The sequence below is a fragment of the Neolamprologus multifasciatus genome, chromosome 7 (genome assembly GCF_963576455.1).
Source record: "Neolamprologus multifasciatus chromosome 7, fNeoMul1.2, whole genome shotgun sequence".
NCBI lineage: Eukaryota > Metazoa > Chordata > Actinopteri > Cichliformes > Cichlidae > Neolamprologus > Neolamprologus multifasciatus.
This window is the reverse complement of record NC_140445.1, coordinates 4524029-4544447: the sequence shown is the minus strand read 5'-3', so window position 1 is coordinate 4544447 and position 20419 is coordinate 4524029. Positions and strand designations below refer to the sequence as shown.

Genomic DNA, 20419 nt, shown 5'->3' with positions numbered 1-20419 from the left:
AATTGGGAATTTAATTTGATTCCACTGTTTGTTGATGACAATAACCTCTATCTTTCAGCAGACGTTATAAACCTCTCCTTTCTTACAAACCGTCTGCTAATTTGCACCCAGTCCTCCTTTGGTCCTTTGTCATGCTATTCAACACTAACCTTGCTTTTGAGAAATATACAAACAATGCTGCATCCTTACATGGTTGAAAGGACATCATCAATGTTGAGTTTCAGCAACATTCAGACAATCAATCATGGTTTAATTTCCTCTAGGTTAAATTATTGAAAGGTCTTTTAAACAGGTATCAATCAGTCAATTAACATACTTTGGATGATTAAAAATCCAACAGAAAGGCTTTTTATGGGACTAGTATAATAACGTTTTTTTTAAGGCTGGAGCTGCTAACGGCCAGACGGTGTGCTGGGACGGCCCCAACAACCTGCAGCTTCTTTGTCAACGTCTTCACCCCTATCTGACATAAATAATATTTAAAAGTAGCTTTAAAAGACTTATTTACCCTTACAGAGCTTATTTTTCTTATAACTATAAGTTCTTAATGCCTGAGGAAAGCGTAAAGTTTAAGTTCACAGCGACCTCTCCAGCATCAGCCACTTGCAGGTTGAGCACAGCAGGTCCGTCTCTGCTCCTTCCGCTACAGAATCTGCTTGCAGCAACTAAATTGATGCTCTGGATGGTCTTTAATGCTGCATTTAGAATCTACTCAGCCAAACTAACTCTTAGAATTTACCACACGGAAGGCTGAAAATAGAAGGAGAATTAGCAGGAAGTTGAAAATCAGGTTAGCATGCAGCACAGAGCCACAGCCCACCCAACCTCAGTGTCATCTTTAACCTCAGGTCCTTGCTAATTACCGTACATGGCTGCCTCTCTTCCTCTCCCCGCCCCACCCCTTCTGACATCACACTCACACACACACTCATCGAGGTCAGAATGTGGCCTGTAGTCCCTGCAGGTAATGAGAGGCTGTTGTGCGTAGCTGCCTCACATGCACTTGTTTGTTTGAGCTGGTTCCCTCTGTTATCAGCATGCGGTCGCTTTTTCATGAATCGCTAAAGCCACATGCTTTGACTCCACCCAAAGCACCTCTTTCCAACCTCACACAAGAAGTAGATTAAGGCCTTTGCGCACAGCGGGGGCACCTCTCGGGCAGACAGAGCGGCAGCACAGCCACAGCTGCAGCTAACATGATTGCTTGTGTTTAAGAATACATAAAGCACTATCAACGCAGCTAAACGTCCGAACGATGTGGGTGTGATTTTATCAGTTAACCGCTTGGATGACTGACAGCACACACTCACGTGGTTTCCAAATATAAACCTCAGACTAAAAGATTAACTGAACCAAACCCAAATCCGGCTCTGTGCTACCTCTCAGCAGAGGTAACCAGCGGTGGAAACATAATCTCTCCGTGTTCACCCAGTCTGTTCACAGTGACCTGCCAACAGCAGCAGGCAGGCAACCAACCCCCTCCTCAGCGCAAAACACACACTCACCAGTCACTGCACAGCTGTCCACTCTAAATGTTGCTTTAGAGAGATGCAAATATTCCAACCAAATGAGTGTAATCCAGAGTAAATGCCGTCCAGCCAATCTCATTCAGATGGATTACAAAGAGGAACCATTCCCTTTCCTCAATCTTTCACCTAAAAACCTCTGCTTGACCACGCCGATGCTATTTATAACCTTTTGGGAAGTTCAGTTCAGAGTGCCAAAAGTCACTTACCAAAGCCTGGGTAAAGGCTGGCTATAATTAAACATAAAAATTAATATAATGCAAGAAGCTCTTTATAACCATCTGTGTGACTTTCAAATAATAGTTCTTTTTTTTTGTTGTTTCCCTGCTGAGTCAACAGACATGCAGGCTTTTCTGCAGTAGCTTTGAGTTTTTGTTGTCATGATGCTCAGCGCTTTCAGATTGTGATCTGCAGTCATACAGAAAACATCCACATCACATGTTTCTGGACCTGGACTTGCAAACCACGACCTCCTCCTGACCCAAAAGTACCCTCACATGGTCTCTGGTGTCAGCGTAAAAGGTTTATGCATTTGTATTTGTAGCCCAGTTCCCTAAATACTGGCTGATTGGTACAGATCTGTGTGTGGAAGAACAGGTGGTAGCTGTCAGAGGCAGCCAGCATGCATATTTAAACATTTTAAAACAGATAAAGCAAACAGTATGAGTTGGCAACCCGGTGGCAACTTCTGGTCACTATAGGGAAAAGTATGCTACTAGAGATGTTGGCTGCTGCTCAGAGAATTCAGGTGAATTCAAAGGTGTATTTGCATGCTAAATCTTTTAATTTGTCAATAAAGACAAATCAAATCCCCTTCTTTAAGTAATACCTGAATAAAATATGAAATATAAATGGTAACACTACGAGTAATAATGTTTTTACAGTCCCTAAAATGTGCGACAACCTGTGAGATACTCAGTCACTGCTGTGGTGGATTTTACTTCTGTACAGTCAGCCCCACTGATCTGTCTTGTATTTTAATCCTGCCTCTGTTTTTTTAATCAGCAAATGTTGGGAATCTTTCATAACCAGTGAACAAGAATGACGGTTGATTTACGGCTCAAACATTTTCTGTGACAATATGATCAAACCTTTTGGATATCTTCCAAAGAGCTTTCCATTCTCAGCAATCCATCAAAGAGTCGTCATGTTTCAGTCAAAACATTCAGAGAAGTGTGGTGTGAAATAATGCTGAAGATACACAGGAGCAACAGGAAGAAAATTAAAAGGTGACAAGGTAACAAGGAAGAAAGGACGCGATTCCAACCAGTAGTTGTAGTAACATCTCTCCTTTCCTCTCTGCTCCTCAATTACATTTCAGCTTAGGACAACAGAAGGATTTATAATACAGGCTGAGGAGAAGCGAGAGCAGTGTGTGTGTGTGTGTGTGTGCTACTATTTATGACGCACAAGATGATTTATATAATCTCCTTTGTGTGTCACAGAGCACAAGTGAGGTTAATGTGTATCCGAGCTCTGAGTGTGTGCTAACTCATCATCCCTGCAGCCCATCTTGGGTCTGTTCTTTCTCTTTCGCTCTTCTGCGACCCTTCATGTTACCCCAAATTCTCACTGACAGTATTTTCACCTTAACTCCAAATCTGCTGTGATGATGGCCTTTTAAACCTCGCATGTAATGCGAATATTCACATGACCTGTTTAGTGTGATGAGCTGTGTTGCAGCTACCGCCCACCGTCAAGCTGGACGTCTGTTGACCTCTGTCATGTTTATTTTCCCAAACAAGAGGGAAAGATAAGAGAGCCACAAACCAGCGATGACCTGAGCGAGATGATTCAGGTATGATGGTTCTGTGCCAGCAGCTTGAGTCACTGAAAGTATGATTTTTATACTGCAGCATGCGAAGCACCCACCGGTGATATGCATTCTAGAGTAATCAGAGCTTTTCAGTGGATATTTAAAAAACCTCTAGTATGTCTTTGATTTTGGGATGCTCAAAAATATTTGATTTGTCTTGGCCTGCCTGATGTACTTTAGAGTGGCTAAATCCCAGAAAACACCACAAAATGAATTTTTCTAAAAGAATCTGGTTGGTGTTAAAGCTTGGAGTCTCTTTCCAGTCATTTTAATGTCTTAACCTTCTGAGGTCTAAGTAAAGGTCATCAAAATGTAAGTTTGGGGTTGTTGCCTGTGATGACTCAGTCAGGCCTGAGGCAAACCATGAAGGAGCAAGGTTAGGGTTCAGTTTTGATTTGGCCTCATGCTAAATAGCCAAGCTTTAAAAAGCTAACGATGTTACATTTTATATGCAGTCCCATCAATTTGTCAGTAAAGGTTTTCTAAACATGTTAACCACACACGTTACATAATCACCAATGGTGTGGTGTTTCTTTAAGAGGCTAAATCCCTGCAATTGCAAGAAGTGAGGGGAGTCTCCTGATTCTCCACAATCTGCCACCATCCTGAAATCCATGCATCCATGCATCAATCCATCCATGCATGCATCCATCCATGCATCCATCCATCCATCCATCCATCCATGCATCCATCCATCCATCCATCCATCCATCCATGCATCCATCCATCCATGCATGCATCCATCCATCCATCCATGCATGCATCCATCCATCCATCCATGCATGCATCCATCCATGCATGCATCCATCCATGCATCCATGCATCCATCCATCCATGCATCCATCCACCCATGCATCCATCCATCCATCCATCCATGCATCCATCCATCCATCCATCCATCCATGCATCCACCCATCCATGCATGCATCCATCCATGCATCCATCCATCCATCCATCCATCCATCCATCCATCCATTCATCCATCCATCCATCCATCCATCTTCTTCTGCTTGTCCAATACAGAGTTGTGGTTGGGCTGGACTCTGTCCAAGATGTCACTAGGTAAGAGGCAGGGTGCAACCTGGTCAGGATGCCAGTCTTGATAGGCAATCATTCATACTCACATTCACACATAAGATCAATTTAGAATCACCAGTTAACCTAACATGCATGTATTTGGACTGTTGGAGGATGCTAGAGTGCCTGGAGTGAACCCACGCAGGCACACCGAACCTGCAAATTCTGCACGAAAAGGCACAGCACAGATGCACTGGCACCCAGGACCTTCCTGCAGTCAGGCAACACTGCTGTTCGCCGCGCTCTGTGCCACCCCACATCTGTATAGATCACAGTGTTTTTAAAAAACAACACTGAGCAATTACAGAAGATGAAAGTAAATCTACCAGCAAAGGAGTGTGCTGAACAAGTGCCACCTGACAGACTCAATTTGTTTTTCTTGAATCTCCAAGCTCTCTAACAGTGACATTTTAATTTCTTAACCGCCCACTATCCAGATGGATATTGTAAAGCCAAAGCTTATTATCATATATTATTGCATAAACAGTAGATCCTGAAATAAAGTAACTTGCTGAGTGGGGATTTTCTACAAAGAGAATGTCGTGTCTTTGTAATAGAGATGCTTTCCTGTTTCAGATTCCTGCTACAATGGACTGGAGGGTTTGCTTCAAAGCTTGCATGCGACCATGAATTTTCTGAGACACCAAATTTAAAATATCATGAGAACAGGGCTTCAAGCCGGGTTCCTTTTAGCATTATCCTTTTCCTTTTTGGACAGTGCATAACCAAAAGCAGTAGAGTTTAGCAGACATCCCACCCATGCTGGCATGCTGGCATACAAACCTGCCAGCATGGATGTAGGGAAGGAGATAGACAGATGGAGGATACAGAGAAGACGGGAGGATGGCAGACATACAAGAGTGAAAGGGGGAGAGACAGAGATGTAAAGGACACACGGCCACATGAAGGCAGGACGAAAACATGAAGCCCGATCAGTCTGGGCAGAAATGAAAGAGAAGAGAGTTGAGAGGGTGGAGGAAAGATTGGTGAGTGAACGTTCATACATGGTCTGGTCTCTAATCAGCTTTGCAGGGTCTAATTACTGCAGTAATCATACAGTTTACCTATACTATAAAATAGTGCCTGTTAAACACAGCCTACATCTTCTGGTTCAGGGTGGATACACTCCCTGACCCTCAAATCTATCTGAGTAAAGCCTGAAGGTTTAGGCTGAATTTTGACGCTTTCACCTGGAAAAAACCCACAAACTGTAACAAATATTTGGTAGAACTTTGAAATGCCGCAAACCTCCACGTTGCATTCAACAGGTCAGAGTGAGTTTTGACAAACAGCAGCAAAAGTTGTATTTTTCTTCTGTATAAGGATCAAAGAGTAAATATTTGCCTCATAAAGCTTTGGAACAGTTTCAATAACACTGACTAACATCACCAAATATAGCTTTACAAAATTGGATGCAAGAAATATGAAGCACAACAAATTCCCACATCAATTTTAATTATAGTACCATGGGTCAGGGGCACATGTTTTTTGATCCATTACAATACGAAGATAAGACATAATCCAGTATCACTAATGCATTTTCCAGTGTTTCCCATCCATTTAGATTTACATCACTGGCTGCTGCTGCAGATTCTGCTTGGAGTCACTAAAACAGCGAATCTGCAGAGCAGGAGACAGAGTCCCATTGCTAGCTGCAGTCCTGGACCATCAGGTATGGATGGTTGAGGCTGAGGAAGCAGCTAATTGATATGGAGGACCACTACAACCGCAACCCGGCCTGCAAGCCAGCTGGTAGGGAAAATAGGAGAGGGACATAAGCAACTGAACTTTCACAAGAAGAGCGAGAAGATTGTCACCAGTAAATAAATGTCAGAGGGTGTCGTTCTAACACATGAAGAAGAAGAAGCTACTTTCGGCAGAGTCACCAAGTATACCTTAATTTTCCTTGGTCATTAAAATGCTTTAATAAACCAGTACTTTGCAACAAATAAATAAGTTATTTTTTGATCATTTTTCTTTCCACTGAGTTTCTCACCCAAACGATGAAGTCTTAGACTTTAGCTGCACATGACCAATGGGAGAACTGCTCGCCCTGGGTTCATGAACGAGGTCTCCACCTACTGCGTGTTCCAAGTTCGGTCAGCAAGCTCACGGGTGATTTCCGGACACAAAAAAGGGCTCGCGAGGACAGTCACACAAGTGAGTAATCCAGTTAGCCGAACTCTGTGAAGAGCCAGGGCAGCTAGCTGGCTGCTACTGGACTTTCAACATAAAAGCAAGGAGACTGTCAGCTAGCGAAACAATAGTTGATGTTTTTGGTCTGACAAAATAAAACTAAAAAATGAGTCGCCAAATATACCTGGTGGCAATAAAACTCCCTTTTTTGCGCCACGGACCGGTTTAATGTCAGACAATATTTTCACGGCCTTTAAGGTGCCGCAGATAAATACAACAAAATAAGATGATTCGACCAAGACAAAAAGGTGAATTCACTGTGTAATTGTGTTACTTTATTAGCAGCGTCCTCATGAAATGCGCCAACAATATTGACTGCCCCTTAATGCCCTCTTGTTGCTATGGTAACACAGAAATATTTCTTTCAAAATAAGACGCACAACTACAACACGGGAAAAGACCCAGGGAAACCGAGTTAACGATAAAAACCCTGAAAACCATACATTTCACACCCGAGCCTCAAACCTCACGGTCCGGTACCAAACGACTCACGGACCGGTACCAGACCGCGGTCCGGGGGTTGGGGACCGCTGAAATAAGACATCATTATTGGGGGAATATCATTGTGAAAAACCTTCAGAGAAGTTTAATATGCCAAGACTTGAACTCAGTATTCTGTTAAATCCAGAATTTAATTCTAAATCCTGCTCCTCACATACAAGGTCTTAAATAATCAGGCCCCATCTTATCTTAATGACCTTGTAGTACCATATTACCCTATTAGAGCACTTCACTCTCGCTCTGCAGGCCTACTTGTTGTTCCTAGAGTATTTAAAAGTAGAATGGGAGGGAGAGCCTTCAGTTTTCAGGCCCCTCTTCTGTGGAACCAGCTTCCAGTTTGGATTCGGGAGACAGACACTATCTCTACTTTTAAGATTAGGCCTAAAACGTTACTTTTTGCTAAAGCATATAGTTAGGGCTGGACCAGGTGACCCTGAATCCTCCCTTAGTTATGCTGCAATAGATGTAGGCTGCCGGGGGATTCCCATGATGCATTGAGTTTTTCCTTTCCAGTCACCTTTCTCACTCACTATGTGTTAACAGACCTCTCTGCATTGAATCATATCTGTTATTAACCTCTGTCTCTCTTCCACAGCATGTCTTTTATCCTGTCTTCCTTCTCTCACCCCAACCGGTCACAGCAGATGGCCCCGCCCCTCCCTGAGCCTGGTTCTGCTGGAGGTTTCTTCCTGTTAAAAAGGAGTTTTTCCTTCCCACTGTCGCCAAAGTGCTGCTCATAGGGGGTCATATGATTGTTGGGTTTTTCTCTGTATCTATGAAGCGCCTTGAGGCGACTTTTGTTGTGATTTGGCGCTATATAAATAAAATTGAATTGAATTGAATTGAATTGAATCTCTTCATCTAACTTTCAGACAGAAAACAAAAAGAGGAAAACGTTCCTCAAGTTTCGCAATCACATTAACCCAGCAGACTTACTATTTATGTCCTGCTATGAATAATGAATTATTTTAACTGCATTATCTGGATGTTGTGCAGGTTCAAAAAGATTCAAGTAAAATTCAGCTGCTTTGTTGTTGTGAAGAAAAAAAACAGGCCATAGGACTAACGGAAGTAAACAGTGGCTGTAGCGTAGCTTTGTTTGGAACTTGTCCTGACCGCATAGACCTCATGTTACATAGGTTAAACAGCTTTTTTTTAGCACTCCTGCATAGCATCACACTGACCAGATGTGGTCTTTAAGTAGGCCATGCTAACAAAACATTAGAGGATCAGGGTGACAATCCTGTGAAATAGCTAATCCCACAGGCTTTCAATGAGTGGCTTTCTGTCTGATCTGCTGCAGCGCACAGGCGCCACATCACCAATCCATGTGTGCGGTATATTGGCAGGCGGTGAAAAATGGTCCTCTGAGAGTCTGCAACCTGAAAACCTGGCAGGGGCTTTTTAATCGTGCTCACCATAAGGTGCAAGTCTGCTGAAAAATACGTGGTACCCAGTCACACCTGCCTTCAGACACTCACACACTCGAAACTTCTGCGTCTATATATAAACAAGAGGCTCTCAGCTTGGATGTTCAAGCTAAAAGACTGCCAGTAAAACATATCCCCATTCTCCTCTGTCCCGTTCAGGAATAAAAGCGCTTGCAGTCCTTTTGTCCGAGTCATGCGTGTCTTTGTGCATCCGTGTGCGTGTTCGATTGCTGTGCTAAAGGCGCAACAATAGATAATGCTTTTAGCGCAACCTGGAATGCCATAGGTTAGCTGAACAGAGCAGTGGAAAAGCTACAACGTAAGCGGCAAAAATATGTTGATTCTAAACTTATTCCAAAAAACAAAAATCCCCTGAATCATAATTAAGAATGCTCTTTCTTAATTATGTGCTGCAGCCCACTCAGGCACAGGGAGGGCATGCAAGCACCACACATAAAAGCCCAGTGGATCTGAACCCAGGCACTTCCTACTGTGCAGCAACGCTAACCACTGCATCCAAAACGCTCTCTCTTATTTAGACAAATTATGATTCATTGCTGTGTTTAATAAACACACAAAAGCTAAATGAATAAACCTGCTATACTGCAAAAACAGCAGTTCTCCAATGGAGCTGCTAATGTAAAGACGTCGATCCTCTCACCTTATTTTTGCACCTTATGATCAAATCATCAACATATATTGTATTATAAAATACAATATACTGTGCTACCAGTGCCAGTAAGGTCTGCTGTAATAAAGAGTGAGCCACGGCAGCCACGTTTCACACCACGATTCCATCCTCGTGGTTTGAAATTAACAGCATAAGCCCACAGGTATCACACGTCCTACAAGGATCTCAGTGGCTAATTCAAAAGACAGCAGGCCTCCACTTGACTGTCAACAACAAGCCTCTAATCTCTGCTGCAGACCACTCACTGCTGCACACGGACAGATAAAGATTCCAGTTTTAAAATGAGATTTGGAAAGCGAAGGAAAGCGTGCACGCTACAGTTGAGGCTTCCTTTGTGTGTTTACTTTGGCTCTGCCACCGGTGGCTGTGGGGATACGTTGTATTCAGGCTCATATGAGAGCAGCCGGTAGAGGCAGGGGAACCGACAGGCGTATGAGAACTGTGAAGTCTCAGCCCAACACATTAAAAACAAAAAGGAAGGACGTCTCAAAATCACGTTTACATCTCAATTTGGATTATAATTGTGCAGGGCGCAGTCAGCTCATGGAGACGTAACGTGCAGCATCTTTTGACCTGGCAAAGATGAAAAAATTGGACTTGCGTGGAAAAAAAAAGCAATTGCATCATCGCTAAAAATAAAGCAGCAAATCTGGCAGCCCAAAATGACCTGAATGAAAAACTCTAAAGCAAAAGCTAGTCGGGATAAAGCTAGTATGGGAACAGATTAATGAGCAATGGAAGGAGGCTGAAGATGTTCGACTTTTACCTCTTGTGCCACTGCAAGGTTTAATTTTAGTGCAGTTCATGATAAAATGCATTTTTACTCTGAGCAATAGAGAAACACTTGGCAGCACTTTATAAAATGTTGCACGTTTTAAATAAATAGAATTTCAATGTGTTCTATTTGAAATTACAATGTAACTATTTTTACATTAAAGATAGTTAAAGGTAGATAAAGTAGAATAAGGAGGTAACAAGTCAGGTTACTACAGAATGTACACTGTGTACTTGTGTAGTGTTTCAATTCTGAAAGGTTTCTGCTTCAAAACTTTTTGCACGGCTGATGTGAAGCTTTCGAACGTGTAACAAGCTGCTGCTGGTTCAGAGATACACTCACAAGTAGGGATGGGTATCGTTTAGGTTTTATCCGATACCGATGGCAAACTGGAACTTTTGAAACGGTGCTGGTGCTTAAACGGTGCTCAAACCGGTGCTCAAAGGATGGAGAACACAAAATTTGTCCAAAAACCTCTCATGTTCAGCTGTTTTTTTGTAAAAAGATAACAATGTTAGCCTTTTCTGCAGCTATGGGGCATATATGGTATCACTCTTGGCTGGAAGCAGTGCTTAATCAATGGAAAAAACACAAACTTTGTCCAAAAACCTCTCATGTTTAACTGTTTTCCACTTTTTCTTTGGTCATTTTAGCCTTTTTGGCCAGGGTGAAGGGAGCATCTGCCATCAAACAAGAAGACAGCTATAGCAGCAAGCTATCAAATACGGCGCATTTCTCGGCTTTTAAAAAAAACGCTATCCGTCGCCAGGTGTTTCATCAGATTTGAGGTGTTTCCTCCTTTGACAGTATCACAGTATCAGCTTAAAGCACTTGTTGCAGCTGCTGAGTTTGCATATTTTGCTGTGCAGTACAGCCAGACTTTGACTGCTTCGCCTTGGGCATTTTAATCTGTAGCTCTGCTCTAAAAGAACGTACGTACCTGGGCCCGCCTACTATCCTCGGAAACGTAAAATGATTGGCTAGAAGTGTATCACAGCTCAGGAAAAAAAAAAGCACCGAAATAAAGCACCAAAATGTGCGCTGCTGGTTACTACCGTTTATGTCAGAACCGGTGCCATCATGGCACCGGATACCGGTACCCATCCCTACTCACAAGGCATCTCTTCTTGATTCCCCCATAAAGATGACATTTGATACCCTTAATGACGAGTTTATATATTAATAAAAACGTGGTTTGGCGAGCACAAGCGCAGTTTCTGGATAGGCAGAGACCCCCTCTCTAACTTCTGATGCAAAACCAGTGATTTTGCTCTATAAGCAAACCTGAAACCATCCAGTTTAGAAAAGAGCTTCATGGGTTAGTCCTAGTAGGCTTTCACGGAGTAAAGAGGGAACAGAGCCTGACAACCAGCTGCAGCAGATGATCAGCTCAAGTCTTAGCTTCTCTAATGACAAACATCCATCTTAGACATGTTTTTCCACCCAGATGACCTCTGACCTCCTTGAGGCAATTTAGAGCAGGTGGATTGTTCCATTCACTGTGAGAACCAAATATTATGCCACCATCTATTAACGAGTATTTATGATCTCTCTGTACCTGCCTGCAGGGAGAGAAACCAGATCCTGCACTATCAGGTATCTCTGAACTCCCATGAGAGACCCCCACACCTCCCTCTGCTATTGACCAGCCAAGTCCGCTCAATCACCTGCCTTGCCTGTCAGGAACAGATAGCCCAGACTGATGGACACTCAGGGCCATGACTAGTTGAACTACTTCCCTTCACATTTTCTGCCAGTAACAGAAAGGCCACTGGAAGAGGGGGGAGTCCTAGTTAGCTTTTTCGGGGGATTTTTTTGAACACGCAGCAAATCGGGCCGTCAAACTGAGCGCAGATCATGCTGAGATGCTAATCATCAAAGCTCTCAGCATCCTGAATTTAATAAAGACATCAGGACATTTGTTTGAAAGATTACACATCTAAAACCACAATTAGAAAAGAATAACATTAACAGGCACTCACCAAAGAGGGTTATGACTCACAGTTTTCATTTCTAAATCTCAAACAGAAGGTGATGATTTAAGCAATCAAACTGGCAAACGCGGAGATGTTGTGCAAGCCAGACTGAAGATGTTAGTCTCGAGATTGTGTTTAAAGATGCAGGCATATTGTGAAGACTTCTGCTGCGCTGGCAACCACGCGCCCCATTAAATGTGTGACAGAACTGAAAGCAGACATGGTGTTTTGACTAAAGGCACAGGATTACCCTAATTCTGAGATAACTGGGGAACTACATAAAGAGGCGGGCTACGAGAACAGATCTAAGTGCAAAGAGATTCAAAGAGAGGGCTTAAACTGCTTTCTGTGTACCTATATTTACATCCACGTGAATGCAGAAGCATACGTTATACAGCACTCTCATATTGTCAGAAAAGACAAAGAACTGCTCTCTCATGTTTTGAGCGTTACTCTCAAACCATGTCCATTAGTTGCCATTTTTGGTGTTTCTGAGGACGCCACCCTGAACCTTAGTCGTAAGCAACTGCATATTATCGCTTTCACTTCACTGCTGGCACGGCGTCGAATTTTGCTGTCCTGGAAAGCTCCTCACCCTCCAGCCCGATCACATTGGCTGGAAGATGTTATGTTCTTCTTAAAAATGGAGAAAATAAAATTTAGACTCAGAGGAAATGTTAATAAGTTCTCACAGATGTGGCAGCCTTTTATCATTTACTTTAACTTATTGAAAACACTTACAACAGACTAAACTTTTGTACCACAGGGTTCCCTTTTGTTATGGTTTTGGGAGGGAGTTGATTATTTTTTTTTAATTATTATTTTTTGTTTGTTTGTTTGTTTGTTTTTTTGTTTTCTGTGTGTGGGTTGTTGTTGTTGGTTTTTTTTTGTTTTTTTCTTTCTTTTTTCTGTTTTATTGTCATCATCCGAATCTTAATGGCCTCATTTGTTTTGATATATGTCTTTATATCAGTTAGTGCTTGCTGTATTGGGCCTGATATGTCAAATTACATGTGCAAAACTTTATAAATAAAGATAAAAAAAAAAAGTCACATATAGCCCTCAGCTATGCTCGTGTGTTTGTCCTTAAAGCTGAATATTGTCAGGCTTAAGAAACACTGAATTGAACTCTGTTAAGGCAAAAAGTGCCTCCCCCCCTCTGGAGACGTTAAAATGAATTGTCCCCATTGTGTTTGTATTTGGAGATAAAACACGTTTTGCTTTTCAATAAAAAGTCCCTGAAACTAAAAAAAAAGAAAAAAAAAAAGAAAATACAAAGAACATTTTCCAGACTTACCTGGCTATGTAGGTCATTTCCCCCCTAACCCTAATAACTGCTTGTGCTCCGCTTGGCAGCAAGAACTGTAATCAAGTGTTTGCGATAATTGGAAATGAATCTTTCATGTGCTGTGGAGGATTTTTGTCCTAGTCTTCTTTGCACGAAAAGCCACATTGGAGAGTTTTCTACCATGGTTGGTGCCTTTAAGGTCATGCCAAAGCATCTCAATCTGATTTGAGTCCAGACTTTGACTTGGCTACTCCAAATGTAAAACACATACTTAAAAAAATGACAAAAAAAAAGGGGGGAAAAAAAAGCAGGAAGGCGGAAAAAATGCTTTTTCACAGCACTGCATGTAGAGCCTCAAAGATGTGCAGGTCTACAGGAAGAAGAGCAAAAACAACAACACTAAACACATAATGCGCAATATGAAGCATCACTGCTGGAGTCAGTGTAGAAATGTGTATGTGTGTGTGAGCATCTAGCTATAGTACATCATGCTGTGTCAGTGTTTGAAAGTGACTTCCGGCAAATTACTTTGAGTGAGACTAAAAAAACGAATAAAATTAAAATCCTTTTAAAGTCTGGACGCAAAGAGAAAAGGCATCTGTTTCAGTTAACAGACCTATAAGTCACCACGCCATCATCACGAAACAGGAGCATCTAACCACATCCATCCTTAACGTAGGCCTCAACGGGTCTCCACTTAAAATCAGCAGCTTACCTGAACATGCCACAGCCAGTGTTGGGAAGGTTACTTTTAAAATGTATTCCATTACAGATTACAGAATACATGCCCCAAAATGTATTCTGTAACGTATTCCGTTACGTTACTCAATGAGAGTAACGTATTCTGAATACTTTGGATTACTTAATATATTATCATGCTGTTTACAACTACATGAATGTACTATTGCTGTGATTTATTACTGTTACTGAAGGTTCGCGGCTCCGAGGCGTAGGAAAGGGGCCTCTGGCTAATACGGTGGGTTCTGTGTCGGCTCGTAGCTGAAAACTAGCTTTACTTTGTTGTCTGGGTCAACTTTGCTAGCAGAGACAGAGAGAGGCGTTGAAAGGCTGCTCCAACGGAACTTGTTGTTTTTGGAGGAAAACACGAACACTGTGTACAGTCGAGTCTTAATAGCTTACTTACAACTGGGCTCGTCAGGCTCTCTTCTTGGCTGCAGTGGTTATTATTATATTTACATGCTTCCAGCTCCCGTTTTTGCTCGATGACAGCTCGTACTTTTCCTTTTTCTCCCTCCCTCGCTCACAGACACATAACGGGTATGGCAGTCCATTCTCCCTGCAGCACGGACTACACTGCCCATGATGCTACATTCTTTAGAGCTATACCTGTAGCATTCTGCCTATTAGCTTAGCACAACAACAAAAAGGCCTCTCTCACCCAGGAAACACGCAGAGATAGAGCGTCACCCTGTAACCATGGCAACCATAACGCTGCCGCCTGGAACAACAGAACGTAGCTGTCAAACAAAACCCAAACAGTCCTGACCCGCCACAATATGAAACAGGGAAGTACCGCCATGTAATCCATTTATTTCAACAAAGTAACTGTATTCTAAATACCACCTTTTTAAACGGTAACTGTAACGGAATACAGTTACTCATATTTTGTATTTTAAATACGTAATGGCGGTACATGTATTCTGTTACTCCCCAACACTGGCCACAGCCAGCCAAGACATTCATACCTGGGATCTGCTCCCTGTCAGCACAGCTAGCTGTTAAGAAGCTTTACTTGTTGCATTGATATAAAGTTAACAAATGCAACATTTAGGCGCCCTGTTTTACGACTATATATTGCTATTTTAAGCCTTTAAGAACAATGAAGTGGCTTTAAAATTGCCCAACAAATGTTAGAAAAGAACAAGAAATAAAATTGTTCCCAAGAATCTATACTTCTTGTAGGTATTCCTAAAGGAGGCTGTAGATGTCTGAGAGGGATCGTTGAAGATCATTGATGCTTTTCTTTCCCAGGAAATTGATTGCTTCTTTTTTTCCAAAGCATGTTAGGTCTGCAGCATAAGTTACCATGGTGATGTGTCCTGGTAAGAAGTGAACCACGTTTGTAAGCATGAAAACCCAGGGTTAAACCTGCCTCATAGCCCAGGCACTACAGTAGAGTGACAGAAAAACAGACGGATGAATAAACAGCTACTGTAACCAAATGATTTTCTCACACAGCATCTGTTTCTTTACATTTCATTTTTTCCAGCAGCTGCAAAGCACAAGTCCTGATTCCCAGCAGTCATAAAGATTTGGGACACAGCACGTCCTCACATCTGTGATGCAAGCAGTGTTTAAAATACATTTTAATGGGCTATATGTCTGTAAACATGAGGTCTTGGTGATTCCTGTGACACCACATGTGTTTATTGAAAGGCAGTGATGCAGTGTGGCAAGTCCTTAAAGGGATCTTTCCCAATTTGGATAAAAAGATGATGTCACAGTGGCGTGATCGGGGTCATTATCTTGATTTAGGAAGTAAAAATAAGCACCCCTCAGCTTCTTTTTGAAAATGATCTTAAAGCTTTAATGAGGAGATACAGAAAATGGGCAAACTAGATGAAAAATAAGTCCTAATGGGGGAAAAAAGGTTTCAGACTTTGATGTCTTCTACAGGGCCGCTGTCACATTGGATGGTGTTTATGCTGCAAGGAGAGCAAAATCAAAAAGACAGTAGAGCTGACTGCCGGTTGCTTTACTTTGGATGTGCATATGTGTGGAGGCTCCACTCCCTTTCACCACATCAGCAATGCCAATAAAAAACTGCGAGGAGAGGAGAAGAGTGGAAAGACCAAGCTATAGGAAAAAGATGCGAGAGTCGAGGATGAAAGGAAATATGATGAGATAAGGCGAGACTAGAATAAATGTCGAGCGGGAGAAAAAGAGAAGAGGTGGGAAGAAAAGTTGCAGGACAGCAAAGGAAGAGAAGAAATGGAGAGAAAAAGAAACAATGTGGGGTAAGCTAAGAAAAGAAGAGAAGGAAAGGCAGGGAGGGAAGTAAAATAACAGGAGAGAACAAAAAGGGGGAGATTAGAGCCAAATGGGGGTATAAGAGGGCATGATATTGATTTAAGAAAGAGAAGGAAACAGAAGATAAAAGTGGGCGATAAAGCAATACTGCAGAGGAAGTGAAAGATTAAGAAAAAAGAAGGAAGGTGGGAAAGAGAAGAGGAAAGGAAACAATGTGAGATAAATGAAAGAAACACATGTGAGACAAAAAAAGGAGAGGAGAAAGTGAAGGAAGGAAAGGAGAGAACAAAAAGGGGCAAAGGGTGTAGGCAAGGACAAGTAAGGCAAAAGAAGTAAAGGAAGGAGGAAACAAAAGACACTAAGAGATGATAAAACAGTGAGAGATGAAAGGAAGAAATGAATAGGATGTAGTGGGAAGAAAAAAGAAAGAACAGATTACAAGAAAGAGGGAGAAGGGGAGGCGCAAAAAGGGGAGGACAGAGGACGTGCAAGAAAAGGATAACATGGATGAGGAGGGAGGAAAGGAGGGGTAAAAAAGAAATAAAAAGAAGATGAGAGAGACCTGATGAGGAAGAGGAAATTAAATGTCTGACAACTTAAGACATCACAGATGGAAAAGACAAGACGAAGAAATATTAAAAGAGGGAGGGAAAAAATCCATGATGAGAAGAGTGTTGGAGAAAAGAAGAGGAAAGGAGGACGAAACAAAAGGCTGAAGATAAAACAAGCTATCAGACTGATGAGGGCATACAGAGGAAAAAAGAAAGAAGGAGAAGGAAGAAGCAGGGGCAGGAAACTGAGGGAAGGAGGTGAAAAAGAAGAACCCATAAAAGGAAATGAGGAGAGGAGACCGGTCAGGCCACACCTAAACATATACTCTGGAATGAAAAGACACACACACACACACACACACACACACACACACACACTAACAGAGAGTCTGGTGCACTTTCTGCCACACTGTGATGCTGTATCAGCTATCAGAAGACACAGCAGCAGGCCTGCCCACTAAAATACCAGTCCTCCCAGTAAGATGCCTGCTGGTGTAAACCACTCAAACCACAAAGCCACTGCATCAGGCGGCAGCTTTATGAAAAAGCAGTGAAGTGAACACCACGTTTAAGTCCAGCTGAAAACATCAGAGTTCCGGTCGTGTAGCTCACTGAAACAGCGAGTACGAGGGGGAGACTTTCCATTCACTTGCACCGCATCTCATCCCAGACATCCAGGCAAGGAAAACAATGTGCATGTGTGAGAGAGACACACATACACACACACACACACACACACACACACACGGAGAGAGAGAGAGAGAGAGCATGTCTGACCATTGGTTCATGCAAATGTGAGTCAAATGTTTTACCCCGGGCAGGCACACAGACTAAGATTTAGGCGCGGCTGGAACACACACACACACACACACACACACACACACACACACACACACACACATGTGCTGCTGTTACAAAAGGATCACTCGCGATTTACCAACATCTCTACCCCGGTATAAAAGTATTAGTCCCTGCTACTACTGCCGCTGCTGAGGAAAGAGCCGACTTACTTGTTGGAAATCGCTCCCACATGGGCTTCTCCTCCTTCTCCGTCCTCCTGCACTGAGCGCTAATGAACGCTCTTCAAGGCGGTGAAATCCAGCGTCCCCGGACCAGCTGCTGGCCGCGGAACAACCGACCTGGAGCCGAGCGAGCGAACGAGCGAGCGGGCGTCTGGCTGCCTGACTGAGCGGCCGGGAGAGTTGTCTTTTCAGCACCACACCACTTTGAACAGCTCCCGCTGACGTCACTGCCTGGTTACGACGCCACGCCCACTTCCCTAGCGACTGAAAGACAGAGAGAGAGAGAGAGCGAGAGAGAGTGGCTATAGGTGTTTGATTTATTGATCAATTAACATCTATTAAAGTACAGTGAAGTCGGTTTTTGGGTTACTCCAGAAAATGTATTTTTAAAATAGAGACTTTACATTATATCCTCATTTATTATGTTTTGATTCACTTTCTGGGAAAAAGAAGCATGATAATAAATGTTTTTGGACAATGTACAGTTTTCTTGAAATTATTCTCATAATTGTAATTGTTGTCGTTAAAAAGTTATGTTAATCTATTACATAAATAGTTCTTTTAGGGATTAAAACTACCTTAATAAAAGAGTAAAGAGTTAAAGTAGTGTTATTTTTCAATCTGTGTAGTGTTAATTTAACCCAGTTTGGTGAGTTAAAATGAACTCAGACATGGTGTTAATAATAATTTGCTCAGTGTTAATTTAACCCAGTTTTAAGAGTTAAAGAAGGAACTCTGACAAAGTGTTAAATAATTAACTATTTTGAAAATGTTAATTCAACTCTGTAGAGTGTGGAGCTATAAAAACCCTGAAAAAATGTTAAAATCAACTCTGTGGGAGTTGATTCAACACTACAGTTTTTGCTGTGTACCTTATAAAGTATGGTAAAGTTGTTTTATTGTTTGTTTTATTACAGGAGCAAATCACAGTCAAGGTGACGTTGGACAGTTTCTGAAGTGAAATCTATGTTTAATATTCTGCAATAGCAAAGATGGGGTACAACCGCAATATTCAGATATGTTTATATCATATTTTGGCATAAAGTCAGCAATTTTTGAAAGATTTCATTTGTTGAATCTATGCATGTGTATTTTGGCATATGTAGTCTGCACTAAAAAGGACTTTGTGCGTCAAACCTGATTACTGCCAGACATGCTGAGTACAAGAAATCACTTAAATACAACCTGTCGACTAAGTGAAGCAAAACAAATCTAAAGAAATACCTGAAAAGTCAATGGCATCTATCGGGAAAGGGGTACAACACTATTTCTAAGGCTTTAGGAGTTCAAAAGCCTTAAATATGAGCCGTTATCCACAAATGGAGAAAGCTTGGAACAGTGGTGAATCTTTCCAGTCTGCCAAAACTCCTCAAAAAGCACACAGACGACTAATCCAGGAGGTCTCAAAAGAAGCCCGTGTCATATTTAGGAATGTAACAAAAACGAGAACCCAAATGCAGAACAACACTGGAGAGCAGACGGGCTTCAAAGCTGTATGACACAACAAGGAGCACAAAGGTAAACTAAGGCTTCTTATACACACAATAATGAGTGAGTGAGGACAACTAAAAGAAAGAATGCATCACTAAACAGAAACTAGGTGGAAAAACTAATAAACTCAAATACAGGATTACTAAAAATAATAACCCCAACATAAAAATAAACCCTGGAAACTTTGAGTTCATAATCCAACAATAAGTCAGAGACGGGGCTAAAATAGCATTAACGGGAGAGTTCAGGGAGAAAACCACTGCTGACAAAAATAACTCAGTGTCTCGTCTCACGTTTGCACGAAACATCTTCATAATCCCCAACTCTTTTGAGAAGATATTTTTTTTTGGATAAGACAAAGGTTGCACTTTTTGGAAGGTCTGATTCCTTCCACCGTAAAACTAACACAACATTTCATTACGAGAACATGAGACCAGCAGTCAAACGTGGTGGTGGTAGTGTGATGGTCTGGGGCTGCTTTGCTGCTTCAGGACTGGGATGACTTGCCTCAATTGGTGGAACCATTAATTATGTTTAGGAGAATGTATGGACATCAGCTCAAGCCCTGGTGCTTAAACACACTTGGGTTATGCATCAAGAAAATGACCAGAGACACACCAGTAAGTCCATCTCTGAGTCTAAACCGATTGTCGTTCTTGCAAGTAGAGGATAGCTCGACCAGTTATTAGGATCAGGGAGCGCACAGGTAGGTGTGGATAGTTTTTTTCCCTAATAAATAAAATATATTTTGAAATGCATTATTGTATCTTTGTGTAATATTAAAAGACTGTTAGTCTGAGTAAAGATGGCCTTTCTTAGCATGAAACCATGGCTGGAGGCAGTACATGTGTCATGAACCGAAGTTCAGTACACAAGCTGGACCCAGAAGCAGAGACAATACGCACAGGAGTACGAAAAATAAATTTTATTTCAACTAAAGGTGGGAGGGTCAAAGGAAAACACGCGAGAAACTAGAAAAACCAAGGGACCGGGGGATGAGTTACGCAGGAACGCCGTAATCGGGACTGTGGGAAGAGTCAAAGCGGGGCCGTGGGAGCCGGAGGGAGGGGTGAGGGTCCGAGGGGGAG

At 42.1% G+C, this 20419-nt stretch overlaps 1 protein-coding gene and 1 long non-coding RNA gene across 3 annotated transcripts in view; one reads left to right on the top strand and one right to left on the bottom strand.

The window, feature by feature from the left end:
- smpd3 (sphingomyelin phosphodiesterase 3) overlaps positions 1 to 18039 on the bottom strand; it is a 111712-nt gene extending 93673 nt beyond the window's left edge. For both annotated transcript variants that reach the window (XM_085166809.1, XM_085166810.1), the window contains exon 1: positions 17829 to 18039. The gene's annotated coding sequence lies outside the window, so the exon portion shown is untranslated. The remainder of the gene's footprint in view (positions 1 to 17828) is intronic.
- The window catches only part of LOC146513543 (uncharacterized), a 543433-nt gene that overhangs the window by 414736 nt on the left and 108278 nt on the right, over positions 1 to 20419 (top strand). The gene's annotated exons all lie outside the window — the stretch shown is intronic.